Genomic DNA, 13,781 nt, shown 5'->3' on the forward strand with positions numbered 1-13,781 from the left:
CAAAGAAATGCAGCATAAAAACAGTCCTTTAGCACACGGAGTCCATGCTGACCAATAACTACCCTTTATCCTACATGAATACCATCCTTATTCTCTTACGAACTCCCCTTAGATTCTAAAACTCATTTGGGGACAATTAGCTTACCAACGATGTACCATGGGATATAGGAGGAAACTGGAACACCTGGAGGAACCATGCAGTGACAGGAACAACACGCAGGCTCCACACAGACCATATCCAAAGTCAATGTTGGCCAGCTGTGCCACCATGCTGCTCCTGGGTGTTTCAGAAGAAGAGAGTTGTATGGAAATGACAGAAATTGTTGTTTTTAATGGAAGTATCAACACTGTGCTCAGTCTGTGGTTTGGGATGACTTTATTTTATGACATTTAAAAATAAACAGAAGTAAACACCTTTTATACAGTGCCGTTCACTTGTAAAGGTGAATTCCAACCAACGATGAAAAAAAATCCTTTCTGAAATCCTGGACAGACACACAGATCTCTGCCTGATTTTAAATATACGTAAAATTTTCTTACTTACTGAAGAATTGAAATTCTTCACAATTCTTCTCCCCAAATTATATTTAAAGTGGAGGATGATAGGTTCTTAATTAGTAATGGCATCAAAGGTTACAGATATAAGGCAGGAGGATAGGGATGAGAAGGAAAACCAATCAGCCGTGATTGAATGGTGGAGCAGACTTGATGGGCCGAATTCTGTTCCAATGTCTTATGGTCTTACCACAGCAGGATGAGTCTACCTGTCAACACATTTTTACTGTGCAGTTTGTTGGGATCAAAGATACCACCAGTTCCATGGCTTCTGAGGTTGCAATGTGCTACTTGTAAACTCCATCACACGTGGGGTAGAAGGTGCCTAAAAGGATTGACAAGTAGGTAGCTTGCAAGGTGTGTGTTCCTTTGGGTGGTTCCATTTAGACCCCGTGCTTTCAATTCATGTGAACTAAATTTTCACAATGTTCATTCTGCATTCTAAGTGGTTATGGACCAGGGGTTCACAGAAGTCAGTGAGGATGTTGACTTTTCCCCCCAAGAAATGCTGGGAACATCCTTTTTTTTTTCCCCCCTTTCTGTCCATCTGGTCATCTCTTCCCTTACCAGGGCTCAGAACAAACTGTCTTTCTTTGGGGAAGCTGTCAATCCACGTGTTCATTAGGTCTTGTCCAACAGAACCGATCTAATGATGATGTCAATGCTGGCAGCACTGGCTCCATTGAATTTGGAGAATTTTGCAGAGGCACAAAATCTGTTGGTTGTACAGTAAAGGTCCAATAACCTAGCAGTCTTGGGACTTCTGTAGAGCTGGACTGCTGGATTTTCCAGTTTATTGGACACTATTTATCCCCAACTCATTTTAAATTACTTTTTAAATTATTTTAAATTATAGTAGAATAAAATTTCCAGTGAACGCAGTAAATTTCCGAAGGGCACGAGAACCAGGAATCTAGTGAGTCTCAGGACAGGTTTCTTCAGGCTACTGAATTTGAGGACGATGCCCCACAGTCCTATACAGTTCTAGTGAGGTCTGAAAAAAGACCATGTACAATGGTCGATGTCCTTTGAATTTCACTTGGAGTTGCCATGTGGTGAAAATTAAATTGACTTTGTTTCTAGATGGATATAACTCAAGCAAAGCTCTTTGAGAAAAGGTGATTGAGGAGAATCATGACTGAAGGAAGATCCCTCTGTAGTTAAGCACTGGGATCATTCTCCTTTTTTGCATGTAGTCATAATTAGAGTGTCCTTGATGTCCTTTGGCATGTCCTCCTTTTCCCAAATGTGGGCCGTAATGTTGTGGAAGTTTCTTACTCTCAGCAGGAATAATAGTTGCTTCTGAGCCTTTGTAATTTGTTTTCATTAATGCAGCCTTTCTTTGATTTCCTTTCAGTTAGGAGAGGTGGCAAGGCTAGAAAACATAGATTGCTTTGGCATAGGTAAGCTGGCTCATAGCAAGGCCTGAGTTGTTGAGGAGATACGCATCTTCAAAGTGCTGCTTACAGTCAGAACACCTTCAATCTTAGGCAAATTCACCTCGGTTCTAGGCTGTCGGTAGGGTGGGCTTGGCAGCTGATGGCCTTGCCACTGCTGGAGAGCCTGCAGGTTGTCTGCAAATCACTGGGCTTCCTGTGATTTGTCCACCAGCTATCTGTTCCATATGTTGCAAGTCTTCTACAAGACTTCAGCCTTCAGGTGCCTGTGAAATATTTCACCATGAGCTCCTTATCCACCTTTCTTTTGCTCCCAGGTCTCCTGGTCATTCTTGTTGAACCAGTCTTGTTGTCAGAGAAGCCAAGAGTTTCTTCCACAGATGCTAATTAAAGTGGACCAGGGCAGTCCGTATGTTGTAGACATGTTGCAGCTCCTGCTGAGACACAAAATGAATGTCAGATAAGTATGTTTATATAATGCTAGACTTCTAGAGTTACATATAAATAGAATACAATTTGTTATCCATTGGATGCAAATATCTTTCAAATGGAATGAACTAACACACTTTTGATAACACATACGTGTTTGTACCTATTAATGGCTTAGAATTTCTTTCAAGTGTACTGTTCCTTCTATCTACTCTTATTCTATGTTAGTGCTTTCTAATCATCACTTTTTTTTGCTTGGAAACATCGATACCCTTGAACAGAAAAAACTATAGTAAGTAGTGGATAAGGCCAGTCCATCACAGGTAGAGTTCCCTAGACCATTGAGCACATTCACAAGGAGGGCTGTCGCAGAACGTCAGCATCCATCGTCAAAGAGCTCCACTAATCAGGCCATCTTCTTTTCAGGAAGAATGTGCAGGGGCCTCAGGACTCACATCACCAGGTTCAGGAACAGTTACTAACCCTCAACTATCAGGCTCCTGAACTAGTGGGGATAACTTCAATCACCCCAACATTGAACTGATTCCATAACCTATGGACTCACTTTTAAGGACTAATGTTCTCAATATTAATTGTTTGTTTGTTTATTTATTTATTAAATATCTTCTTTTTGTATTTGCAGTTTGTTGTCTTTTGTCTCTGTCATGTCTCAGGGTAGTATATGGTGACACATAGACACTTTGATAATAAATTTACTTGGAATTTGAGAATGAAAATTGGCAAGATATTAATGCTTTGTTCAACTTTACCTCAGGTGTGCTTGAGTCAATGAGTTAGAAGTTTGCCTTCAAACCACACTCCAGAGAATCGTATAGTTATAAAACACAGAACAGTACAGCATTTGCCACTCCCATACTAGTCCTGTGGTCAAGGAGGGCCCAAAGATCCTCATCAAAACATAGCAATCTCTTCCATTGTTTCCCATAGTAACCTAAGGTATTTGCACCCCACCTGGCCCTGTGGACTTACTTACATATCCTAATGTTTTTCAAAAGCTCCAGCACATCCCTTTTCATAACATTGATATTCCAACATTGCTGCCTGTTTTGCACTGTCCTCACATTTGCCAAGATCCCTCTCACTGGTGAATACTGAAGCAAAGTAATTGTTACGGAATCCTGCTCCTAGCCCCCCCCACTTCCCCTTCTGACTGCGGCAAGTTTCCTCTTCTATGCCTGATCAGTCCTACCCTCACCCTTGTCATCCTCCTGTTCTTCAGGAACATGTAGAATGCCTTGAAATTTTCTTTAATCCTACTTGCCAAAGTCTTCTCATGCTCCCTTCCCATTTACCTGTCCATTCCCAAGCTCCTTCCTGCCTACCTTATCCCTTAAGCTCTAGTCCAAGCTAAGCAAAACAAATGAAAGTGGTTCTACTAAGTGTCAACAGCCTTCAATAGATAGACAAATGTTTAGACCAATAGAAATTATCCTGTCTATGGCAAGATGGCTACATGCTAAGTGAATAATAAGGATCCCTTGGTATTAGTTGGAGAGGAGAATGTTCTTCTCAGACACTGCTTAACATTCAACACTTAGTCAACCTCTCACATACCTTATTTGGAAGGAAATGTGGAAATGCTACATTCTCTGCTTCACAGAGACATGTCTCACTCTAGACATACTGAATACATTGGTAAGACCAGAAGGGTTCTTGATACGCAGGATGGAGCGGCCTGCAGATTGTGAGAAGGCAAAAGGTTGGGTCTGTTTGCTGAGTATTTGTCTTCAGGCTTCTGTACCTCCTCCTTGATGGTAGCAATGAAAAGAGGGCATGACCTGGATGATTGGGGGAGGGGGGGGGAGGGTGTTCTTAATGATCGATGCCACCTTTTTGAGGCATTGTCTTTTCAGGGTGTCCTGGATGCTAAGGAGGCTGGTGCTTATGATGGAGCAAGCCAAGTTTACAACTTTCTGTCGTGGAGAGTATATTGACTGGTTGCATCACAGCCTGGTATGGAAACACCAAAGCCCTTGAATGGAAAATCCTACAAAAAGTAGTGGATACAGTTCAGTCCATCACGAGTAAAAGTCCTCCCCACCATTGAGCATATGTACACAGAGAGGTAACTCTGGAGAGCAGCACCCACCACTCAGATCATGCTCTCTTCTCACAGCTGCCATCATGAAGAAGGTACAGGAGCCTCAAGACTCACACCATCAAGTTCAGGAATAGTTATTACCCCTCAACCATCAGGCTCTTGGAGCTTGACAGGATAACTTCACTCAACTTCATTTGCCAATTGTTCGCACAACCTATGGACTCTCTTTCAAGGACTCTTTATCTCAAGTTCTCCATATTTATTATTTATTTATTATTTCTTTTTTTTCTTTTTATATTTGCACAGTTTGTCATCTTTTGCACTGGTTGTTTGTCCTGTTGGCTGCAGTCTTTCATTGATTCTATTGTGCTTCTTGTATTTACTGCAAATGCACATAAAAAATGAATCTCAGGATATTATCTGGTGATATATATGTAGTTTTGTAGTTTGTCAATAAATCCAGTTTGAATTTTGAACTTGAGACAAAAGGGATTCTGGATGCTGGAATCTATAGCAAAAAAAAAAAAAACCCAGCTAGAATAACTCAGTAGGTCAGGCAGCATCTGAGAAAAGGTCAACATTTTGGGCCAAGATCTTGCACCAGAACTGGGAATGTAGAGGGGAGATGGCCAGTAAAGAGGTGAGAATGGGGATTTAAGGAGGGGATGGCAGGAAACAGGTGGAACAAGGCAACAAAAGGGATGATGGGTAGATGATACATGTTCAGAAGGGGAGAGGAGAACCAGGAGGGGGAGAGTGCAGGTGATAGACATATGGAAAAGGGTGGATGGGGGTGAGGTGGGGGGGGGATAAAGCCAGGTGAATAAAGGTTGAGCTGGGGGTTGAGAGAACCTAGATGGATCAGGAGAGAAAGGAACACAGTAGCATGGGCTTTCTGAAATTGGAAAATTTAATGTATATACTGTTAGGTTATAAACTATTAAACTGGAATTTGGATGTTATTCTAGTTTTGTTTGGTCTTACCCTGGCTGTAGAGAAGGCCAGGGTCAGACTGATCAGTGTGGAATGGAAAAGAGAGTTGAGTTGATTGGCAAACAAGTTGTCAAGACAGTGATTGCAGACGGAGGAAAATATTTCACAATGCCTTGCCTACACTCAGTTTCACTGGTGCAGACTAGGCAATGGTGAGAGCATCAAAAGTGGGAGATGGGGTTGGAGGTTGTGCATGTGAAACAGTGCCCGAGACGAAAGGGCTGTTTCTGAGATGCTGGTGAGGGAGCAGGTGTAGGGGCTAGTGCTGGACTCACTGTTGTTTCAGGGGAATGTGTCAAAAGATGTGGAGGAGTGGGAGAGTGAGGATGAGTGAAACAGGGAGTCACAGAGACAGCAGAAATGATAAAGGTTGATGAACTGGATGCAGAGGCTTGGAGGGTGACAGATGAGCTCCAAGAGATCCATTTTGTTTGAGGGGATGAGGAGTGAGTTAGAAGTGTGAGAAATGGAGGAAATACACCTGTAAGTCTGCCAACCACATCAGAAGGAAAGCCACATTTCCTGATAAAGGACACCAGAGAACAAATGCAACAGAAACAATGAGAGAAAGGGATTGTATCCTTACAAGAAACTGGGTAGAAGGAGGTGTAGTCAAGTTAGATGTGGGACTTAGAGGGTTTATAGTAAGTTTCAGCAGATGGTTTGTTTCCTGAGAAGGAAACAGAGTTCCAAACAAGGGAGAGAAGTTTCAGAAATGGGATGAGTGAATTTGAGGAAGTTCATAGCGAAGGTGTTAAAATTCAAGAGTTCTTCGTGCAGGAGGCAGCACCAATGCTATCTTGATGTGGTGGAAAAAAAGAGCTGGGAAACAGTGACAAAGGAGATTAGGAACAAAAGCTTGTTTGTTGATTAAACAAATTTTCTTTGCCCAAATACATATTTTTTCAAGTTTTGGTGAAGAAAACATTTAATGATTATAATTTCAAGACTAAAAGCATTGCCATCTGAATTAAGCCTACAAACAAATCTAATTTATATTTCAAAGATAAAATGATAAAATACAGCAGTGTACAGAATACAAAATGTACCAAAAGTGACACAAACAAATTTTAATTACGTTAAACACAGAGTAGTTACAAATTAAGAGACCTTCCTGAACACTTAAGAACTTCCTTTTTTCAAAAGCTTGCTCAATTTATTTACGACATAAAGCAGATTTCTTTATATATTAAGCAACAGTCTGGACACTTAAAGCAACCTTCAAGATCTTAGATGCCTTTACCTTGTGATCGACTGGCATTCAAAATAATTATTTTTGATTTTAACAAGCTTTTCCTCCAGTGTATCGGAATACCTACAATATTATTACATTTAGATACAATATACAGTGAGCTGCTGAATGGGATCTCCTTCACATAACTTAACCCAGCCAATTTACGATTTAATAATGAAGTCCAGGTTGATTACATCTTAGGTTAGATGAGTGAATTAACCTGAGTCACTCCACTTGTTCAGTGGCCCCAGATGAATCATGAAAAATTGCACTCATTCCTGGGATTAAATCAGACATAATTTCAAAGAAATGCCACAATGTATTTACTGCTGAAAAGGTACAGTGACATGCAGAAGTTTGGGCACCTCTGGTCAAAATTTCTGTTACTGTGAATAGTTAAGTGAGTAGAAGATGAACTGATCTCCAGAAGTCATGAAGTTAAAGATGAAACATTCTTTTCAACATTTTAAGCAAGATTATTGTATTATTTTTGTTTTGTACAATTTTAGAGTGGGGAAAAAAGGGAAAGGAGCACCATGCCAAAGTTTGGGACCCCCAAGAGATTTGAGCTCTCAGATAACTTTTACCAAGGTCTCAGACCTTAATTAGCTTGTTAGGGCTATGGTTTGTTCACAGTCATCATTAGGAAAGGCCAGGTGATGCAAACTTCAAAGCTTTATAAATATCCTGACTCCTCAAACCTTGTCCCAACAATCAGCAGCCATGGGCTCCTCTAAACAGCTGCCAGGTACTCTGAAAATTAAAATAAATGATGCCCACAAAGCAGAAGGCTATAAGAAGATAGCAAAGTGTTTTCAGGTGGCCGTTTCCTCAGTTGGTAGTGTAATTAAGAAATGGCAGTTAACAGGAATGGTGGAGGTCAAATTGAGGACTGGAAAACCAAGAAAACTTTACGAGAGAACTGCTCGTAGGATTGCTAGAAAGACAAATCAAAACTCCTGCTTGACTGCAAAAGACCTTGAGGAAGATTTAGCAGATTCTGGAGTGGTGGTGCACTGTTCTACTGTGTACCTTTCTCGCGTCCTCACCACAAAATTGAGCATCAGAAGTTTCCAACGGAACATCTAAACAAGCCTGATGCATATTGGAAACAAGTCCCGTGGACTGATGAAGTTAAAATAAAAATTTTTGGCCGCAATGAGCAAAGGTATGTTTGGAGAAAAAAGGGTACAGAATTTCATGAAAAGAACACCTCTCCAACTGTTAAGCATAGGGGTGGATCGATCATGCTTTGGGGTTGTGCTGCAGCCAGTGGCACAGGGAACATTTCACTGGTAGAGGGTAGAATGAATTCAATTAAATACCAGCAAATTCTGGAAGCAATCACACTGTCTGTAAAAAAAAAAGCTGAAGGTGAAAAGAGGATGGCTTCTATAACAGGATAATAATCCTAAACACACCTCAAAATCCACAATGGACTACCTCAAGAGGCGCAAGCTGAAGGTTTTGCCTCAGTTTTACCTCAGTTGATAACATTGCAGCTTTGACTAAAATGTTATGGTTCATTTCCTACTTCAGAAATTTTGCACATTGTCTGCAATGTAAAACTCAGAGAAATCCGTTATCGATAGGGGAGTAAACTTTTTAATAAAACAACTAAGATTCAACTGTCCTTTTGCACCAATGTAAAAGATCTGATAATTCTAGCTAACAATTGTGTGTGGGCCAACGCTCTCAGTTATCTCATCTCCTTTGTTGTCCTCCAACATACAAGACACAGAAAATGAATTATTAAATACATATAATTCTTGTTTGAATAACAATATAACAGATGGTTCCAGAATTTAAAGTTTACAAAGTTAAACTGCTGTTGGGAAGCAATCCAGATTCTATCATTGTACCATTAATAGATCAAAAGACATCAGCTTATCAAGCCGACTTTGATATTTCACCTGCCACTCTGCTGGAAACTGATATCAAAGAGAAGGAAGTTAATTTTACTTGAATTAGATTGTCAATTGTCTGAGAAATATATTGCCTTAAATTTACACCCTTAAACTCTTGGTGTAATTCATTGGCCTTCACTGTGTGAGAGTAGTTCCTCTAACCTAAACGGAATAGTTCCATTCTGTAGATTGCTTTCTCACTTCTTCTTATATCTCATGTTACAGCACACAATCCACTAAATTGAGGGATTGGTAGAATCAGACCCCTGTCCAGTTTCTGGAATGAATCTTGGCAATTACCACCCACTCCCCACCACACCACCTTCTATTCTTTAATGGTTATAATCCTAAAGGATGACAAATTGTGTTGAATTGCAATTTGCTGAGTTAAAACTGTCTGTATTGAATATAAATTACCCTTATGGCTTTAGGCAAGCCTGATCATCTGCTTCTGCTCCCCAATGAGAAGTCTGATTTTGTGTAAGTTTCTCCTGTTCATTACAGTAACCATTTAAAAAGATACAGCACAGTTACACCCTTCTCACCAACAAGCCCGATGCCACCCATGTGACCATTAACCTGCTAACGTACATGTCTTTTGGAATGTGGGAGAAATCCCAAGCATTCTTGGTCCGAAACATTGACTGTTTACTCCTTCCATAGATACTACATGGCCTGCTCAGTTCCTCCAGCATTTGTGCATGTCCTTTACAGACAATGGCGGGAATTGAACACAGGTCGCTGGCACTGTAAAGTGTGACACTAACTATGCCACACCTACCATTAATTATTGAGTGAGTGTGAGAATTCAGCCCCAAAACCTATAGTAATTCATTGGAAAGTATGCAATAACTGAATTATTCTCCATGAAGTTAATGCAAAAACTGATGCCTTTAGGTTAAAGAATTTGTAATTGCAAACTACATTCTAATATCTTTTTAAATTATGTCCTAATTATACATACCTATTTTATTAAGTACATTTGGAAAGCAGCCAGTTAAATTGCTGTTCTTACTGTAAGAGCAATTTATTCCTTTACTTCCATAAACTTTGGATTGAAGTGTTATCACTTATGCTGCACTATGAACAGAAGAGAACAATGCCTCCAAAACCAGTATATCTTTCCTCAAGTAAGAACAGAACTGCATGTGGTACTGCAGGCAAGGTCTTACCTGTACCCTATACAGGTGCAGCATAACTTCCCTGCTCTTAAACTCAATCCAAATTTCAAAGTAAATTTAATATCAAAGTACATAAATATTACCATATACTGCCTTGAGGCTAATTTCCTTGCAGGCATTTACAGGAAAAACAAAGAACATCAGAATTTATGAAAAAAAATACATAAACGAAGACTCACAAACAACCAATGTGCAAAAGAAGACACATGATGCAAATGATATAAACATTGAGAGCATGAGTTGCAATTAGTCCTTGAAAGTGAGTCTGCAGGTCGTAAAATCAGTTCAGAATTGTGGTGAGGGAAGATATTCAAGTTGGTTCAGGAGCTTGATGGGTGTTCCTGAACCTGGTATTGTGGGACTAAAGCTTCTGGACCTCCTGTCCGCTGGGAATGGTGAGAACATTGCACAAGCCTGAATGGTAGCTGTCTTTGATGATAGCTGCTGGTTTCGTGTGGCAATACTCCATGGTGGGGAGAGCCATCGTAATGGAAGGGCAGTACCCACCACTTTCTGTCGTCGTTTCCTAGCGATTGGTGTTTTCATACCAGACATGATGCTGCGCGTGGTAGTGGTAGAATTGGCGGAAACAGGGCTGCGACGTGAACGCTTCTACCTTGGCCAGCAAGAAAGAACAACTCCGTCAAACATCAGATGAGAGACACCCTCTGCATGGTCATACACCGACACCCAGCCGCCTAAAGTCAAGGAAGAGCTCCATGAACAGTGTTGTTCCATTACAATCAACCCCATCTGAAACCCGCATCGCCTTGTGGAAAGACTGGTTTGCCAGTCTCAAACAACCCCCAATGATGGAAATTCCACCAGATGAAAGCCTTCCCCCAGGAGCTAATTGCTTGGAAGTGCCTTAACAGACTTAGGACTGGTGTAAGTTGTTCAAAGGTGTCACTAAGCAAATGGGGATATACAACCAGCCCGACAACTTGTGAATGGGGAACTGAGCCACAAACTGTGCAACATCTCCTGCAGTGCCCATCGCTAGAGGAACCCTGTACTGTTGCAGATCTTGCCATATTCAACAAGGCGCAAAAATGTGTCCAGTTCTGGCTGGGCCATGCATAGACGGTCCGTGGACACGATAAGAAGACCAGGCATGATGTAACTAATTAGGTTACTCCCCATTGTGCATCTGTAGAAGTTTTTCACCATTTTTGGTGACATGCCAAATCTATGCAAACTTCAGAGATCGCAGAGGCACTGTCCCGTCTGCTTCGTGTTGACACCTCCCTCTAGCAATGAAGGCCTTCTTGATAATCTGTTGCAGCTGTAAACCAACCTTTCGCAATTCATGTGTAAACACTTCCAAGTTCCTCTGCACAACAGAATGCTGCAATCTTACACCATTTAAATATCCTAATCTTCTATTTTCACTTCCAAAGTGGATGAACTACCAGACCCCTGTGCACGCACTTACCCCATCTAAATCTCTTGGCAGACTCTCCGTATCCTCTGCACAATTTGCTTTTCCACTGAATTTAGTGTCACCAGCAAAATTAGATACACTACACACAGACCTTTTCTCCCCAAAGTATTAATGTACATCATTCATAATTGTGGGACCAGCACCGACTGCTGCAGCTCTCTGCTCACCAGTGACTGCCAAGGAGAGAAATACCTATTTACCCTAACTCTGTCTTCTGTTGGTTAACCAATCCCCAATCTGTTCTAATACATTAACTCAAACTCCACGTATCCTTATCTTATGGATATATAACATCCAATCTGTTCCCCACTACCTACAGTGCCCATTGTATCCTCAAAAAACTCCAGTAAGTTTGTCAATTGGGATCTGCCCTACGGTCAATTGGGATTTGCCCATGGTGAATCTGACTGACGGAACCACTTCTATCAACATGTCTCACTATTTCTTCCTTAATGATAGGCATTTTCATGAGTACAGACATTATGCCAACTGCCCTGTAATATCCTGCATTTTGCCTACATCATTTTCAAACAGTGGCGTGACATTTGCTGTCTTGCTTGTTTGCTGGGACCTGCCCAGAGTCCAGACAATTTTGGTAAATTATCCCAAATCTGTATAACGTCGGCCATTTCTTTCATATCCAGCTGCTGAGAGAGGAGAAATTTGAAGAAGGTCCCAGAGGGAGGTTTATGATAGGGTGGTGACTGCTTAGAACAAGCTGCCTGAGGAGGTGGCTGAGGCAACGTCTAAAAGACACTTGGATAGCTACCTAAATAGGAAAGGTGTAGAGTGATGCAAGACAAATGCAGGCAAATAGGATTAGCATAGATCGTCACCGGTGTCAGAGTTGATGAAGTGGGCTGAACAGGCCCATTTCTGTGCTGTATGCCTTTGATTAGCTGCTGTCATGGTGGTGTAGTGGTTAGTGAACGTCATTACAGACCAGGGCATTCTGGAGGTAGGAACTCAATCACAGTCGTGGAGTGCATGGGTTTTCCCCTGGGGCTCTGGTTTCCTCCCACAGCCCAAAGTAGTACCGGTTAGTAGGTTAATTGGTCATTGTAAATTGCTGTGTGATTAGTTTAGGGTTAATCGGGTTTTTCGAGGGTTGCTGAGACGGCATGGCTTGAAGTGCTTGAAGGGCACTTACACTGTATCACTAAGTAAAATAAGTAAATTAAATTTCTGATTAAAAGCAAGTGACAAAGCAGTCATCAAGTTTGGTTTCCGTTTCATCCAAAATATAGGAAATCACATAGCACTAAAACATGAAACTGGTGGAATGAAACTGTTTTATTTGGAAGGACTGTTTGGGTCTCTGAATGGTAGGAAAGGAAAAGGTAGAAGGGCAGGTGAATAGGAAAGTGCTGTGAGAATGGATTGGTTGGTTGAGGTCAAACTAGGAGTCACAGAGGAAATGGTCCCATCAAAATGATGAAAAGACAAAAGGAGGGGGTTGCAGGGGATTGGTGGTGATGGTAGTAATGAAGTTGTGTTACGCAGTGGAACCCTGTTGAAAAAGGCAGACATTAGAAAACATGATATTGAATGAGATTAGAGGGTGTGAGGTTAGGAGAAAGTGAACCCAGCCCTTGTTTTGCCTGGTAACATGTAGGTTGAAAGCAGAAGTGCAGGAAATAGACATGTTTGGGAACCCTGTCATTTATGGTAGAGAGAAAGTCATGGTTATGGCTGAAGGAACGAATTTAGAAGCACTAGTATGGAAAATCTCATCATCAGAACAGTGACACAGTAGTTGAGTTGCTGCCTCACAGCTTCGATTCAGTCTTGACCTCAAGTGCTATATCTGCTGCATCATCTGCCCGGGACCACATGGTGCTCACGCTTTCTCCCACATCACAAAATGTACTGGTTGCAAGGTTAAGCGGCCACAGTAGCATACAGGTAAGTGGCAGAATCTTGGCGGTGTCAAAGGAAATTGAGGTGGGGGGGGGAGAGATTAATAAAGGATTAGAATGAATGAGTGTATGAAAGTTATTGTGGACTTGCCTGTTTGAAGTGTACATCACCCTACTGTAAAACCCTATGGGCATGACTTTATGCTTTGATGAGGCCAGTGAAACTGAGAGAATGGCATGGGTCTTTGTAAAAGGAGGTGCTTTTGAAGCAGATGTGAGGTTCTGTAGGACTGTAATGGATATTGATTGTAAGCTATCCTCTAAGAAACAGTTAGAGAAGACAAGAAGAGTCAGCAAAAGACCATCCGAAAGTGAATTTTGTGTAAGTGGAGGAGGCAGCACCAAAGCTGTTAACATACTGGAAAGTACTTTGAGGGATGGTTCCCAAGGAGGACTGAAGTAAGGAGTGGTCCACATATCCCACAAAGAGCAAGTGTACCTTAGATACAAAGATTCAAAGCACATTTATTATCATAATGTATAAATCATACACTTGAGATTTGTCTGTTTACAGGCAGCCACAAAGCAAGAAACCCAAATAAATCAATTTTTAAAAAAAGACCAAAAACCACTGTGCAGAGAAAGAGAGAAAAAACCCCACAGATCATGCAAACAATAGAAGCAAGCCAACAGTATTCTGAGCCAGACTGATCCCCAGAT

General features: G+C 41.2%; 1 long non-coding RNA gene across 6 annotated transcripts in view; it reads right to left on the reverse strand.

Annotated features, from left to right (window-relative positions):
• Positions 1–359: 359 nt before the first annotated feature.
• LOC140200517 (uncharacterized) overlaps positions 360–13,781 on the reverse strand; it is a 129,409-nt gene continuing 115,987 nt past the window's right edge. For 2 of the 6 annotated variants that reach the window (XR_011886650.1, XR_011886651.1), the window contains 2 exons: positions 10,307–10,456; positions 360–2,389 (listed from right to left, as the gene is read on the reverse strand). This is a non-coding gene — a long non-coding RNA (uncharacterized lncRNA). Of the gene's footprint in view, positions 2,390–10,265; positions 10,457–13,781 lie in introns of all 6 variants that reach the window. The other 4 variants (XR_011886653.1, XR_011886652.1, XR_011886648.1 and 1 more) reach the window with 4 other exon arrangements.

This window comes from Mobula birostris, chromosome 7 (assembly GCF_030028105.1).
Source record: "Mobula birostris isolate sMobBir1 chromosome 7, sMobBir1.hap1, whole genome shotgun sequence".
Lineage (NCBI taxonomy): Eukaryota > Metazoa > Chordata > Chondrichthyes > Myliobatiformes > Myliobatidae > Mobula > Mobula birostris.